Raw genomic sequence first — 16,023 nt, forward strand, 5'->3', positions numbered from 1 at the left:
ATATGTAAAAGAATGAAATTGGATTCCTATCTTACACAGCTCCTCAAAGTTAACTCAAAATGGATTAAAGACTTAAATATAAAACCTGAAACTGTAAAACTCCTAGAAGAAAATATAAGGAAAATGATTCTTACCATTAATCTTGGCACTGATGTTTTCTGGATATGATATCCAAAACACAAGCAACAGAAGAAAAAATAAAGAAGTGAGACTACATCAAAGTAAATATCTTCTTCACATCAGAAGAAGCAATCAACAAAATGAAAAGGCAATGTATGGAACAGTAGAAAATATTTGTAAATCAAGGCTTAATATCCAAAATATATAAAAAAAACTTAGACATCTCTGTAGGAAAAAACACAAATAATCCATTTTAAAAATGGACAAAGGAACTGAGTAAACATTTTTTTTCCAAAAGAAGACATACAGATGGCCAACAGAACATAAAAAGATCCTGAACATCACTATTCATCAGGGAATTGCAAATCAAAACTACAATGGAGTGTCATTTCATCTTATTAACATGGCTATTATCAGAGAGAGGTAAAGGTGTTGGTAGAGGTGGGGATAAAGTAAAACCCTTGGACTCTGTTGGTGGGAGTGCAAAATGGTTCAGCCACTATGAAAAATAACATGAAAGTTCATCAAAAAATTAAAAATAGAACTACCATATGATCCACTAACCTCACTTCTAGGTATTCAGTCATCTTTCATTATCCATGAGGGATTGGTTCCAGGACCCACCATGGATACCAAAATGTGCTGATGCTCTAGTCCCTTCATTTGTCCTCTGTATCCATGCATTCCCCACGTGCAGATTCAACCAACTGCAGCTCATAAACATAGTACATGATCACCATCAAGGTTGAATCCTTGGTTGCACAGCTTGCAGATAAGGAGGGGCCAACTGTGTGTCTATTTTTAAAAATCCTCATATCAGTGCACCCACACCGTTCAAAACTGTGTTGTCCAAGAGGCAACTGCATATCCAAAGGAAATGAAATCAGTATCTAAAAGAGATGTATCTGCATCCCCATGTTCATTGTAGCATTAGTCAAGATTGTCAACATATATTAACAACTTAAGTGTACATTGAAAGATAAATGGATAAAGAAGTAATGATATTATACATACACACACATGCACACACAGACACACACACACAAACATAAACACAAACATACCTAAAACAAGCACATCCCTTGTAAATTGGTATAACAATGAGGTCCTGTGGTCATGAGGTACACCTCAGGGAGGCTCCTCTTGAGGCCCAACTGTCTCAAATCCCATACTCCTTAATAAATCAATAACTTTTTGGTAGTTTTTCAGGTAAATGAAACAACTATTTCATTATGAGCCCGTGTCCTTGAGCTGCCACAGTTCACTGGTCATGTTCTCACACTTAACAAATATTGTTCACACTATGCATAGACTGAAAAGCATGTGCATAGGTATGTGTGTGTATGAATGTGTGCTTGTGTACGTGTGTGTGTTCAGGTTTGATACGTTCCTAAACTCTACTGTGAAACAGTCAATTATATACAAACTTGAGCTTCCTTCTGAAAATCACTTTGGATTGAATTTGAAGAAGTTTAAACACAGTTCTCTAATTTCAAATGTTTCTCCTGACAAGTATATGAACAAGGGCCAAAAAATTTTCTGCAGTATTTCTGTCCCCTCTTTCCTATAACAATCAAGGTTATCCAGGATATTCTGAACTTTGATAACTACTATGGCAGAGTTGTCTGATCAATTAACAGCCTAAAAGGTTTGTGAGAAAAGAATGAAATATTTTTCTCATTTCTGGATAATGGGACCTTTAAGACAGCCTTGTAGATCTGGAAAATTGGTGTTCAGCCAACTTTATTTTATAACTGAGGTTATAAATTTTGTGACCTTTATGAGGTTATAAATAAAATTTGTTTTAAATAGGTTTGATCTATTATTTACCTTTTATGCTATATTAATTTCAATACTTGCATCTTAAAGGTGTTTACTTTGTCTCTTTTTGGAAGTTGCACTCCAAGTTATATATTGCTACAGTCATATATGCCTTTGTAAAATTCTGAGTACAAGATTATATTTATGTAAAATCAACATAACACATTTATTTAATTAAGGCTCTATTTTCTTTTCAATGTGCTACTTTTCTAATCATTAATACCTTTATGCATTCTGGATGGAGTTACATAAGTGGCCTAGAGAAAAGGCATATGATATTATTTAAGTCAATAGTCCCAAATATTTTCTTACTTCAAGATACCTTAATTAGCACAATTGCATTTGTAATAGTAATTCAGTATAGTAATAATTTTCAGTTGCCCAGATCTACTTCAGAATGGGAAAGGTCTACGTAGTTGAAAAAAGTAAATTTTTCAAAGTCACTTAATTACAGAAAAATACATACAAAATTTAATTTTATTTTCTCATTTTATTATCAATTTCAAATTTAGACACAACTTTCTTTATACCTACATTAGGGAACAAATCCTGTTTTACTTTTCATTTTTTATTGGGCTAGTTTCATCATTTTATAATAAAAATAGACATCCTTTAAAATTTTATCTTAATAAAAAGTATCTTAATACTTTCTCAACTTAAAACTTATGTTTGATCCAGCAGTCATAAAAATATATTGACAAATTTTCATCATATGCCCAGTTTGTCCAAAGATGTGACAAATCACTTCAAAATTTATCAGTTGTTTTTGTGAAAAACAAATATGATTTAGTTTTAAAAGTTTGAAACCAACAACTCACACTGTGAAAGTCACAGTTTATTGTATTTTTCCCAGTAAAGGGAAGATTGATTTTAGCCTACTAGGATGTAAAACCAGGATTGCAGGTAATTTAAGTATTATCTACCAGATGTTGATTCCACTAAGGTATCTTTTTAGCTTATGTTTGGGGCTTTTGATCACAGCTGGCTTGAAGTAAACACGTGGCAAGCTTACTCTGTGCCTCTAATACCAGCAGATAAGCCCAGCCAGGGAAGCAGAGGACATGGCAGTGGGAGAGCTTAGGGCCTTCAGAACTATAATAGTTGACTCAACTATAAGTACATTATAATTGCATTGACTCAACTGCAATTAGAGGATTGCAGATGTGGGCCTCCTCCAAGTCAGAAGACAAAGGTAAGTCCCCTGACATTTGCTTTGAGCCACAAGGAGATATTTAAAGACCTGCACCAGTACACAGATCTAGCAATAGGGGGTGTTATTGAATAATCTAAAAGCTGACCTAGAAATGGAGAGGTGTGTGTCCAGGTAAGGTATCCCTTGACCACCTGCCATAAACTCAGTCCCAACTGGATTTGACATCAAGTAGTTATATGAAGAATAATAAGCTTAAACAAAATAGTTACTTTTAAGCAAACAAGCAAAAACAATAGAACCATACCTCATCAGTGAATTTAGAGAATAAGTTTAAAATATAATCAGATGAATTTATTGCTCACCCTACACAAATCCCCACCTCAAGTCTTGGGACATCAGTCTAGCAGTGGGGTTGCCCACATTACATGTGGATGACCTGGATTCAGATCCCAGCTTGAGTTGTACTCAAATTTAGGCAAATTACATACTCTATTTCTTACTTGTATCTTCTATAATATGGAGATAATAATAGTCCCTACTTCACAAAGTTGTCTAGTGGAGTAAGTGAGTTAATATTGTCAAGTGCTTGACAGATGCCTGGTGCAAGCTAAGTTTTTCTAATTATTAATCTAATCATCAGTAAGAGGTTGGGAGGGCAGAGAAACAGGGTATTTCTGGGGTGCAGTTAGCTATTCAGTGGGTTGAAGATGCTCTGAGGTTGAGAACATAGGATTTATCTCTGAGGTTGAGATAAATCCACTGATGAGCCACTACCTGTTAGAGACATCTACCCTGGACGTCATTACTGGCAGTCCTTTTGAGGGGAAAGCCTGTTTCACACACATTAGAGGTTGTTTCTTTAGGTTGCCCCTAGCAACAAAGTTAGTTCTCCCTCTGTTAGATCTCATGTAGATGGTTCAAAGGAAACTGTGAAAAATAAGTCTGAAAAGAAAATAATCAGGTTTCATCACATCATTAAAAACAAAACAAAACAAAAAGTTAGCTGGGGACTACAGCTATTAGTCAGTGGAAAGGTGAAGCAGAGAGTATTTGGAAAGAATTGTGTATGGCTTTTGCATATGAATGTGCTACCATTGACCTCTGCCAGTGCGTTCTATAATGATATGCTCTTTTTATAATACTGGGCATGGATTTTGACGTATTTGATAGCTCGTTTAGCTCCTGTCTCAATTCGCTGCTCCCAAGAACAATCTCTACTCAGAATATTGATGTTCACACACTTGAAATACATTTGCCACACCTGTTCTGAGCACAAATTTATACACATGTGTGTATCTGGCCATACATTTTTATTAGACCTTTTTATTAACATGGTGTCCTTAAGAGACAGATTAAGTTTCACTTTACAGAAAGGAAAATTGAGACAGGTTGATGTACACACAAAACTTTTGGAACCAGAATTCCGATCTGTGAACACAATCCAATACTTTACCCACAGACACATCCACATATACTAAAGGCAAGTCTTATAATCTCTCTCTCTCTCTCTCCTTGGCCGTATATTATACTTCCTAAACCATCTAAGATTCTGAGGCATTGTTTTAGAAAGCTTTCTCTTGTACCTTCTTGTCAATTTAGATGACTTAATTGAGACACTTTTTGATTCCTAATAAACACTAAGGATTATTTGTACTAGGATTCCCTAACATCAGGACCCTAGCACATTTCTTATTTATGTATTACTAAGCTATGCAGTATCCTATCTCCCAACTTCTCTTTCTTGCTATTTTCTCCCATATCTCATTCCAGCCACAAGATTCTAATTAAATATGAAATTTTAACTCTGTCAAATTCATTGAAGTGTTTTTTTTTTTCATTGAAGTGTTTTTATCTTACATTGGATTGATGTTTCGGTTGCACCATAAACTTTGCAGACACAGAATATATATCATCGTCATGAATGTGTATGTCTGAACATCTTGCTTCTTCTCACTTACTTATGTAGCTGTCATTCCTTGACTTAGACTTGATACTTAATAAAAATTTTACAAATATTTATTGAATTAATAAATGTCCAAATACCTGGATGTCTGATATGTTCAAAATATAATATCCAGGTATTGAATTTCTCTTCTCAGCAGAATTTAGAACTTCATTTGTGCCTTTATGATCTACAAACTAATGATTCTTCTGACAACTCCTATTCTGCATTTTCTTATATTCATGAGAAAATGAGAAAAATTGGAACATTGTAATGAAATTTTCATAAGTCTGGACTGTAAATGGTAATATTCGTGTTTATGTGGTATGGTGGTGGTGGTCCTTGTGTGCATGTGTGTAGGTATGTGTTTAAGTGTTCTTGCTAGGAAATAAAATATTAATAAAATTTAAAAAAATAAAATAAAACCCTATATTAGTCATCAGATGTTTTATTGAAGCTTTATTGGTTGTAAGTTCCTAACTCTGGAAACCACTGTGCTACAGAAAAATATGATGCCAACTACACCAGAGGGGCTAAACTGCTTGTATTCAACTGTTGTCTGCTGCTCACACCTATTCTCTAATGCATTTGGATTCTTTCTAATTAGGAGAAAATCTACTTTGCTCTAAGTTTGCACCTTACCCAGTCTGAAGAGATGGAGAATTCTTTTTTTTCAATTAGGTGGCAAATGGTTTGCCAAAGAGCATCTGAAAGTCAGTCATGGTACAAGGCACACAGAAGTGAGCCTGTTACCTTCCATGAATGCAATTCAGGGCCTATGAATTCCACTTTGTGTCAGCTAGAAAGTTTAGGTGAACTAAGTATCTTTTAAACTTTATAGGTACAAATGAAATTGGCACTTTATTTATTTTATTTTTTTGCAGTACGCGGGCCTCTCACTGTTGTGGCCTCTCCTGTTGTGGAGTACAGGCTCTGGACACGCAGGCTCAGTGGCCATGGCTCACGGGCCTAGCCGCTCCATGGCATGTGGGATCTTCCCGGACTGGGGAACGAACCCGTGTCCCCTGCATCGGCAGGCGGACTCTCAACCACTGCGCCACCAGGGAAGCCCGAATTTGGCACTTTAAAAATGATCCCAGCACCTAAAGAGAGATGTAGCAACCCTTTCTAACTTCAGCTTCTGTAATTATTTTGACAAAGTGAATCTCCCCCAGTTTTAAAGAGAGCAGCTTTGGAGGAGTTTGATGAATTGATAAGAAATTTTGATAAATCACTAAGGTAAACTACAGCTATGTTTGCCTGAAGGAAATAAAGTAGCAGGAGACAAAAAACCTTGATTCTGTGACATATTTGCTAAAAACAATAGCTAAGCCAACACACTGAGACATATACAGGGATACAAAAGAATCAAAGAATGATGTTTTAGCTATTAGCATGTGCTCCTGTGTTTCTTTGGTGAGGATCATCTAACTGTAAGGAGTAAAAAATTTTTTTCTAAAAATTAAAGCACAGTAACTTATTTTTACTATGGACCCATGGGTCACATCGTGGATTTGAATCTGGTCCTTATTTACTATCTTTGTGATGCTGGGCAAGTTGAATTAATATTTTACACTTAATGTCTCCTTTTCGGTGAAATGGGAAGAATAATAGACACATATACAATTGTTAGAAGAATTAAAGTTTATATGGAAAAAAGTGCCTAAAAGAGTGGGCATGTAGTAAGCACATAATAACACTAAGAGGACTGTTATTATCGCCATGCTAAAGGCATCCTTTCACTCTTCTAGCATCTCTCTGCAGCTGCTTCTCATCACTATGGTAAAAAACAAACAAAAAAGTCAGTACAAGTTTCACCAGAACCCAATGAAATAAGAAGCACTCTACAAAAGACACTCTATTTCCCTAAACTAGAAGTCATTGACTTGTTGAAAAAAATCTTAGACATGTTTTATGTAATGAAAGGAATTTAGAAGAACACTGATTTCTCTTCCTAGTGTGTGCAAGTCTGCATCCAGAGCTGGAATGTTGGAGATCGCGGGTGGATGTTACCCACCTCTGGGACTGCTGGGTCCTCTTCTGCTTTCCATCCTGGGGTCTCCTCCCCTCTACATGTTGAACAAATATTAAAGGTTTTCAATTTGAAGGGGGCATGCTTGGGATACTCATGTTTTGTTCTGCTGGTAATCAAGAAGAGTGTTTATTAAAATAAAGAAACATGGAGCTGGAATCAGGAGGCAGGGAGCCTGGATTACCTGGAAGTAAGAAGTGCCAGATGTTGACAGTGTGAGGCAAAAACCTTTAGTACTTGTCGATGAAACATGCGAATTAAGAGAAAAGAGAAGGCCAAAATAAGGAGTAGAAAATGAGAGAGGGAGGGATAAGAAAAAAACAAGTTTGGCATTAAAAGTTGCATACAGTTTGGAGAAGGAAGAGACGGTTGTGTCACAGAGCACAACTGTTTCCAACACATTCAGAAGGTGCTATAAGTCCACAAGAGGAGAAAATCCCACCAAACCTTGAGGGACATCCAGAGCTGCCATGGGATAGAACAGCTCAGAGCTTAGCAAGGTATGTGATTTCAAAGTTTAATGTCTTTACATTTTCCATGTGTGAATTCACTCATCTTGAACCTCAGAGGAAGAAATGTTTCCTATATGTATATAATGGTGATTTTTCCCACTCCCTGATCCAGCTCATATCTTTCCATATAAGGGTTTTATGTTAGAAATGTTTTCCTTATGATTTAGAAAATACCCTTAGCTGATATAGAAAGGATCATTCAAATCCCACTGACACATACTTCTGCTCTGATTTATATTCTTGTATTTTACTATGGTTTAGAGGTATTTGATATATACAATATCTGAGATCATAAAAAATTAATTAATCTATGTGAACTCCACTTCTACATAATATTTAATATGATTAATAATAGATATAAATGTGTGGCTTTATAAAAATGCACATTAAATATATTGTGCCAAAGCAAGTATCATTTAGAATTTTTTTTTTTTTTAATTTTTGAAGGGCACATGCTTCAAGGAGTAAGTCAATGTGCAATAATGTTACAGAAGCAATTTATCAGTGATGTGGAAATTGACAATGATAGTTACTAAAAGTTTAACTGCTCTGTCATTTTTTAGTGATTGGTACCTTAAGTTGAAGATTCCTAGGTTTATACATGGCATAGCTTATATATCTAGATTTGAGTTTAGTCCAATCTCTCTAAAGTAACACTTATCTCTAAAAATGGATGGACAGCAGGATTCCCTGATATATTTACTGCCATGTGATGAATGTGGAGCACTTCCTAGAACATCCATTAATGTAAAGTCATTACAATATTTTAGTGCTAAATTGATATAATATAGAAGAGAATGTAAATTTTGGTTTTCTTTAAAGCAAAAATGGGTTTTTAAAGAAAATATGAATATTGGCTACCAATTCCCTCTGAACTCTGAAGCTATGCATTTGTAGGAACACTTTGAGAGTCATGCCCTCTAGCATATTGTTTATCTTGTATATTCTTTTTTTAATTTTTAAAAAAAATTTATTGAAGTATAGTTGATTTACAATGTTGTGTTAATGTCTGCTGTATGGCAAAGTGACTCAGTTATATATATGTATACATATTCATATATATATATATGTATAATATATTCTTTTTCACATTTTTTTTCCATTATGATTTGTCACAGGATACTGAATATAATTCCCTGTTCTATAGAGTAGGACCTTGCTGTTTATCCATGTTATGTATAGCACTTTACCTGTCCTAACCCCAAACTCCCAATCCTTCCCACCCTTACCCACCTCCCCCTTGGCAAGCACAAGTCTGTTCTCTATGTCTGTGAGTCTGTTTTTGTTTTGTAGATATGTTCATTTGTGCTGTATTTTAGATACCACATATAAGTGATATCATATGGTATTTGTCTTTATCTTTCTGACTTATTTCACTTAGTATGATAATCTCTAGGTCCATCCATGTTGCTGTAAATGGCATTATTTCATTTTTTTACAGCTGAATAATGTTTCATTGTATATATGTACCACATCTTCTTTACCCATTCATCTGTCAGTGGACATTTAGGTTGTTTCCATGTCTTGGCTACTGTAAATAGTGCTGCTATGAACACAGGGGTGCATGTATCTTTTTGAATTATAGCTTTGTCTGGATATATGTCCAGAAATGGGATTATTGGATCATATGGCAACTCTAGTTTTAGGTTTTTGAGGAACCTCCATTCCATTCTCCATAGTGGCTGTACCAATTTACATTTCCACCAACAGGGCTCTCTTTTCTCCACACCCTCTCCAGCATTTGTTACTCGTAGACTTTTTAGTGATGGCCATTCTGAACAGTATGAGGTGGTATCTCACTGTAGTTTTGATTTGCATTTCTCTAAAATTAGTGACATTGACCGTCTTTTCATGTGCTTATTGGCCATCTGTATGTTTTCTTTGGAGAAATGTCTATTTAGGCCTTCTGCCCGTCTTTTGATTGGGTCGTTTGATTTTTTGTTGTTGTGTTGTATGAGCTGTTTGTGTATTTTGGAAATTAAGCCCTTGTCAGTTGCATCATTTGCAAATGTTTTCTCCAGGTCTGTAGGTTGTCTATCTTCTATATTCTTAACTTGATTTATTTTGACAACTTTTATGCAGCCAATTGGTCACTCCTTTCTCTTCATTCTCTCGTCTAAGACACACTGAAACACACACAAACACAGCACCACCACCATCACCACCATTAGCTCAGGGATTCTCAAAATAAATTGCAGATGAGCTTAAAACAAAATAATTGGCTATATCTTGTAAGAAGTAGTTAGATACCCTGTCCCTTTTCCCACCTTGGGCTTGTGACTGACTTCCCAGGGAGGAAGACATGGTCCTTTGTCAGGGGCTGAACACAAAATGACCCCTGAGAGTTGTGGGAAGAACAATCCAAAACAGAGGAATTGAGTGAAATTTTACACACTGAATGATTAATCTTCTAAATAATTTTCCCATTTGCTCTGAGAAAACCCAAAGGCTCATCCATATACCCAATACTCCCTGCAGGAGATTAGAGGAGTCTTCTCTGGAGATAATAAACAGAAATACAATGAAGTGCATAAGGGAGAAAATGGGGGTTGTAACAGGCCTTTTTTTAAAGTGCTATTTTAATAGGGACATAAAAACAATAAGACAATGAACTCTAAGGATATGGGGATAAAGATACAAAAGAGTATGAAAGATTATATGTCATAATGGAATCAGTAATCTACATACTCTCATTGAAAGATGGGAGAAACTGAACCAATGCTTTCAACATTCTGAAAGACAATTATCCCTAGAATTTTATAGCAAAATAAACTATATAAAACATAGGGCTAAAAAAAGAAGACTTTTTCACTAATGAAAATGTATAAGTAACATACAGCTCATGTATCTTTTCTCAGGAAGTTCCTAGGAGTTCTGCTCCACCTAAGAGAAAACAATGAGGATAAGGAATCCTGGTAAGTGGTGTTCCTATACATTTGAAGATGGTAATAGGTAATCTGATCACCACATCTGTGTAACAACCCTAGAGCATAAACAGTGAATATTAAAACAGGTGGAGGGAGGGCACCAGGAAGGAATATCTTTAGTTTTTAATGTTACCCTCCACTCTAGGGCTTATTTATTTTTCAAAAGACAAAACTCCCATGGTCTTTGGTGAGAAAGCAAGGGGCAGGTGGGAAATATCAGGGCACAGAGGCCTCAGTATCAGTGCTTCTGTAGCCAAGTAAGGGAAGCGGCTTCGCGTTCCACCATTCACTCTCTAGAGGGTCACTTAATCTCCCTATTTTCAGCATTATTGATCTACCTTCAGCTCAGCAGTGCCTGGAATCTAATCCAAACTGCTTAATGAAGAAAAGGAGGATACCATATAGCATTTGTCCTTTTGTGACTGGCTTATTTCATTCAGCATAATGTCCTCAAAGTTCATCCACGTTATATCATGTCAGTATTTCCTTCCTTTTGAAGGCTGAATAATATTCCATTGTATGTATAAACCATATTTTTCTTTATTTATTCACCTATTGATGGTCATTTGGGCTGCTTCCAGTTCTTAGCTATTGTGAATAATGCTTCAAAGAATATTGCTGTGCAAATATCTCTTCAAGATATGCTTTCAATTTTTTGAAGATAGAATCAGATGTAGGAGAACTTGATCATATGATAATTCTATTTTTAATTTTTTGAGGAAACGCTATACTTTTTTCAGTAGTGAGTGCAGTGCTTAATGGATCTGATTTCTCCACATTATCACCAACATTTGCTATTTACTGGGGGATTTTTTTGTTTGTTTTTGATAGTGGCCGTCAGAATGGGTGTAAGGTGGTAACTCATTCTGAATGTCCATTTCTTAAAAGACATTAAAAGTACACATTTAAAAAGTCCATTCCTTAAAAGACACTTTATTACTTATAAAACATAGTAGGGGTAATAGTGCTATATGAATTATGACCTAAACTTACAAATTACAAAAATAATATTTCTGGTATCATAATTTTAAATAGTATAAATAAATAATATTACTTTATTAATGTAATATGCTACTGATTATAAGATTTTACTGGATCTATTTTCTGTGAGTTCATTTACTACTTCAAAAAATTATTTTTTTAGCCACTTCATTTTTTATCAATATAATTGAAAATGATTTTGGTCATGGTAATTTTTGATAATTTTTAATTTTGAGAAAGAGCTTTCTACTGATACAACTTCTACAGGAGCTGAGTCTTTTATAGGCAATGACAACATTGGAATACATTCTGATAAATCATTTCAGAAGGTAAATTTTGATATAGAGAGAGCTGATAACTCTTATGAGACAATTTTTCTAAAAAATTAGCTTCATACAAATCAGTTTCATATAAGTCTGAATTTAATTTTAAGTGTAAATTTATGCAATGAATGACATTTTAATGTTTACTCTGTTATCTCCTGTAACTTGTGGTTGCACTAGAAGTAAAAATGGCTTCATGAGTTTTATATAATTCAAAATTCATGTTTATGCATTTATTGATACGTCTTTTACTGTAAGAACACTTCAACATGAAAATAGGGTCATTTTCTATCAAAAGTGACAACCTTTAAACTTAATTTCTATCGCTCAGGTTGTATTTGTTTTGCAATGTTGCACTGGTTTTTAAAACTAGAGAAAACTACCCCCATGTGGAGTGCCTGCTCTCTCCAAGGCAAGGCTGCCATCTCTGCTGCTGCTGCTGGGACTCATCTGAGCTCAGGGTCAGCACCCGGACTGCCCCGACTGGGCACACAGGACCTCAGTCCAGCTGCTGGGTGTTCACACTGCCTTGCTTACCACCGGCCATGCCCAGGGCCTCAGCCTGCATGTCACACGATACCACCTGGTGGATCACACAGGTGATGATCATCACATCATATGTGCCCCATGGGTTTATCAGACTTCCCACCAAAACACAGGTCCAGAGATAAATTATTAAAAACATAATGAATGAAAAACAGAGCATTAAACAGTGAACAGGGAACCGAGAGCTTCCAAAAGAGCAAGTGCACACTGCACAAACTGTGTGCCCATGAAGCCAGTCCTCAGTTGGGCTAATATCTATCTAGTCAGTAAGACACAGTCTAGCTATTCATCATGTTTACAGCTTGTATCCTTAGTGATTGGGCTGGCTTTGCTTCTAATTGCTCAATGCTGTTGGCACATGACTCATTGAATAGTCTGAATCCCACCCTAAATATCTTTTCATTCCCCAGCTACAATCTGACGGTCGCTCTAAAAGCCAGCTGCCAGATTTTTGCCCTGGAGCTTCTCTTCGGCATCATGATAGAAATTTGTGATACTTGACCTCATGGCTTGTTTCTTGTTTTACTCCCTAGTTTTGGTGGACCATTTCTTCTGGTAGTCTTTGAGGAAGGGCACATTGACATACCTGAGAACATCCATTTCTTTGTACTTCTGTTTTGCTTGATTCTTAATTTGATTGATACAAATTTCTAGTTTGAAAGTATTTTCTCCTGTAATTTTGAATAGATCCTACTTTTGGCTTTAAGTTTCCATTGAGAAGTCTGATGACATTTTTGTGATTTATCTCATTCTCTAACTTGCAGGAGTATATAAGATGTGATTTAATTACCTGTCACTGAAAAAGCCCCAAACACTAATGCCTTCAGTAGAATATACTGTATTTCTCTTTAACATAAAAAAAAAAGTACTGAGGTAGGCAACCTGGATGTATTAATTTATAATATACCAGTAATATAAGATTAAAGCCCACACCAGGGAGCACATTTTACCTTAATTATCTCTGTAAAGTTTCTATGTCCAAATTCAGTCATATTCTGGGAGTTAGGATATCAACATATAAATTGGGAGGGGGAAAATTCTACCCATAACACTCCTCTCTCTTACCCTCCAAATTCATGTCTCTCTCACATACAAAATATATTCACTCCATTATTACAGCCACCAAAGTCTTATTCCATCCCAGAATCAACTCTAATTTCAAAAGCTCATCTAAATATCATCTAATTCAAGTATGAATGAGACTCGAGTTGTGATTTATCCTGAGGGAAAATTCCTCTCCAGCCATGAACTGTGAAACCAGACAAGTTATCTGCTTCCCAAACTACAGTGTTCAGACAGTCTCAGGATAGACAGCCTCATACCAAAATGGAGAATTGGAGAGAAGAAAGGGGTCATGGGTCCCAAGCAAGTCTGGAACCTGGTATGACAAATTCTGTTAGTTTTTTTTTTTTTTTTTTTTTTTTTTTTTTTTTTTTTTGTGGCACGCGGGCCTCTCACTGTTGTAGCCTCTCCCGTTGCGGAGTACAGGCTCCGGACGCGCAGGCTCAGAGGCCATGGCTCACAGGCCCCGCTGCTCCGCGGCATGTGGGATCTTCCCGTACCGGGGCACGAACCCGTGTCCCCTGCATCGGCAGGCGGACTCTCAACCACTGCGCCACCAGGGAAGCCCTCCCTTAGGTTTTAAATCTTGAGAATATGAACATCTGCTCTCTGACCTATGGTGGGAGTGGCAGCATTGCCAACCTCTGGACCACCTGTAGGGTCATGCTTCTCTTTCCTTGAGAGAGAATGTATGTTTGTAGCCCTATTGGCCCATCCTGTAGACCTCCGGAAGTCTCACAACCTTCCTTCATTCTGTCCTATTTCTGTCTCCTTTAGTTAAAGCAGCAACTTTTCTGTTGCTAAAAAATTCTCGAAAAACTTGTTGGTCTTCCATGTAATTCACAGGGGATCAAGCCATTCAGACAAGAGGATCCTCCTTATATCTTTTCTATATACCTTTGATCTCTACTTCTGGCTTCTGAGATGGATGCTTGTATCCATAAGTTACACACTATAATCTCTTCAGGAAATTGTTTTCTAGTCACATCTTGATGTTCTCTCTAGAACATTCTAATTTTTTACAATCCAGAGGATGAGAATTTCCCAATTAATCAAGTTCTAGTTCCTTTTTGCTTAACAATTTCTTCTTCAACTTATCTCACTCCTTTTATATTTTACTATTGGCAACAAGAAGAAACCAGGCTGCACCTTTGCGATATTTTGCTTAGACATCTCCTATCAAACTTCACCATCTACAAGTTCCACTTTCCACAAAACAGTAGAAAACAAGTTCTTTACCACTTTATAACAGGAATCACCTTTCTTCTGGTTGTAATAACACAGTTTTCCTTTAATCTGAGACATCACAAGAAGCAACTTTAATGCTCATATTTCTACCTATATTCTGTTCATGATGTATGTGTATCACTAAGGTGATAGAAAATTTCTCTACTGCTCTCCTCTTTTCTTTTAGAGCTTTCACCAGCATCTCCTTTAACACCCATATTCAACACCTAACATTCTCTTCAAGACAATCAAGGTATTTTCTAACTTGTACCTCAAAGTTCTTTCAATCTTTAACCATTAACCAGTTCTGAAGCCACATCCACTTTTATTTTGTGTATTTGTTACAGCAGCACCCCAATTCCCTGTACCAAAATATGTATTAGTTTGCTAGGGCAGCTATAATAAAATACCACAGACTGGGTGGTTTATACAATAGAAATTTATTTTTTCACAATTCTAGAAGCTAGAAGTTAAAGGTTAAGGTGTCAGCAGGGTCATTTCCTTCTGATGCATCTATCCTTGGCTTGTAGATAGCTGTCTTCTCTGTGTCTTTACAGGGTCTTCCCCATGTGTGGGTCTGTGTCCTCATAAACAGCAGGCCCCAACATTTTGGCACCAGGGACTGGCTTCCTGGAAGAAAATTTTTCCACGGATGGGGGGATGGGGGGTTGGGGGATGGTTCAGGCAGTAATGTGAGTGATGGGGAGCGATGGGGAGTGATGGGGGAGTGATGGGGAGTGATGGGGGAGTGATGGGGGTGTGATGGGGAGCTACAGGGAGTGATGGGGAGTGATGGAGAGTGATAGGAGAGTGATGGGGAGTGATGGGGAGTGATGGGGATTGATGGGAAGAGATGGGAAGTGATGGGGAGTAACGGGGAGTGACGGGGAGTGATGGGGAGTGATGGGGAGTGATGGGGGAGAGATGGGGAGCGATGGGGAGCGATAGGGAGAGATGGGGAGAGATGGGAAGTGATGGGGAGTGATGGGGAGTAATGGGGGAGTGATGGGGAGTGATGAGGAGAGATGGGGAGTGATGGGGAGTGATGAGGATTGATGGGGAGTGATGGGGAGTGATGGGGGAGTGATGGGGAGTGATGGGGGTGTGATGGGGAGTGATGGGGAGCGATGGGGAGTGCTTGTGAGTGATGGGGAGTGATGGAGAGTGATGGGGAGCGATGGGGAGCGATGGGGAGTGACAGGGAGTGATGGGAAGTGATCAGGAGTGATGGGGAGTGATGGGGGCGTGATGGGGAGAGAACGGGGAGTGATGGGGAGTGATGGGGAGCGCTGATGAAGCTTTGCTAGCTCTCCTGCCACTCACCTCCTGATGTGCGGCCCAGTTCTTGACAGGCCATGGACTGGTAGTAGTCCACGG

This window comes from Phocoena phocoena, chromosome 9 (assembly GCF_963924675.1).
Source record: "Phocoena phocoena chromosome 9, mPhoPho1.1, whole genome shotgun sequence".
NCBI classification, from domain to species: domain Eukaryota; kingdom Metazoa; phylum Chordata; class Mammalia; order Artiodactyla; family Phocoenidae; genus Phocoena; species Phocoena phocoena.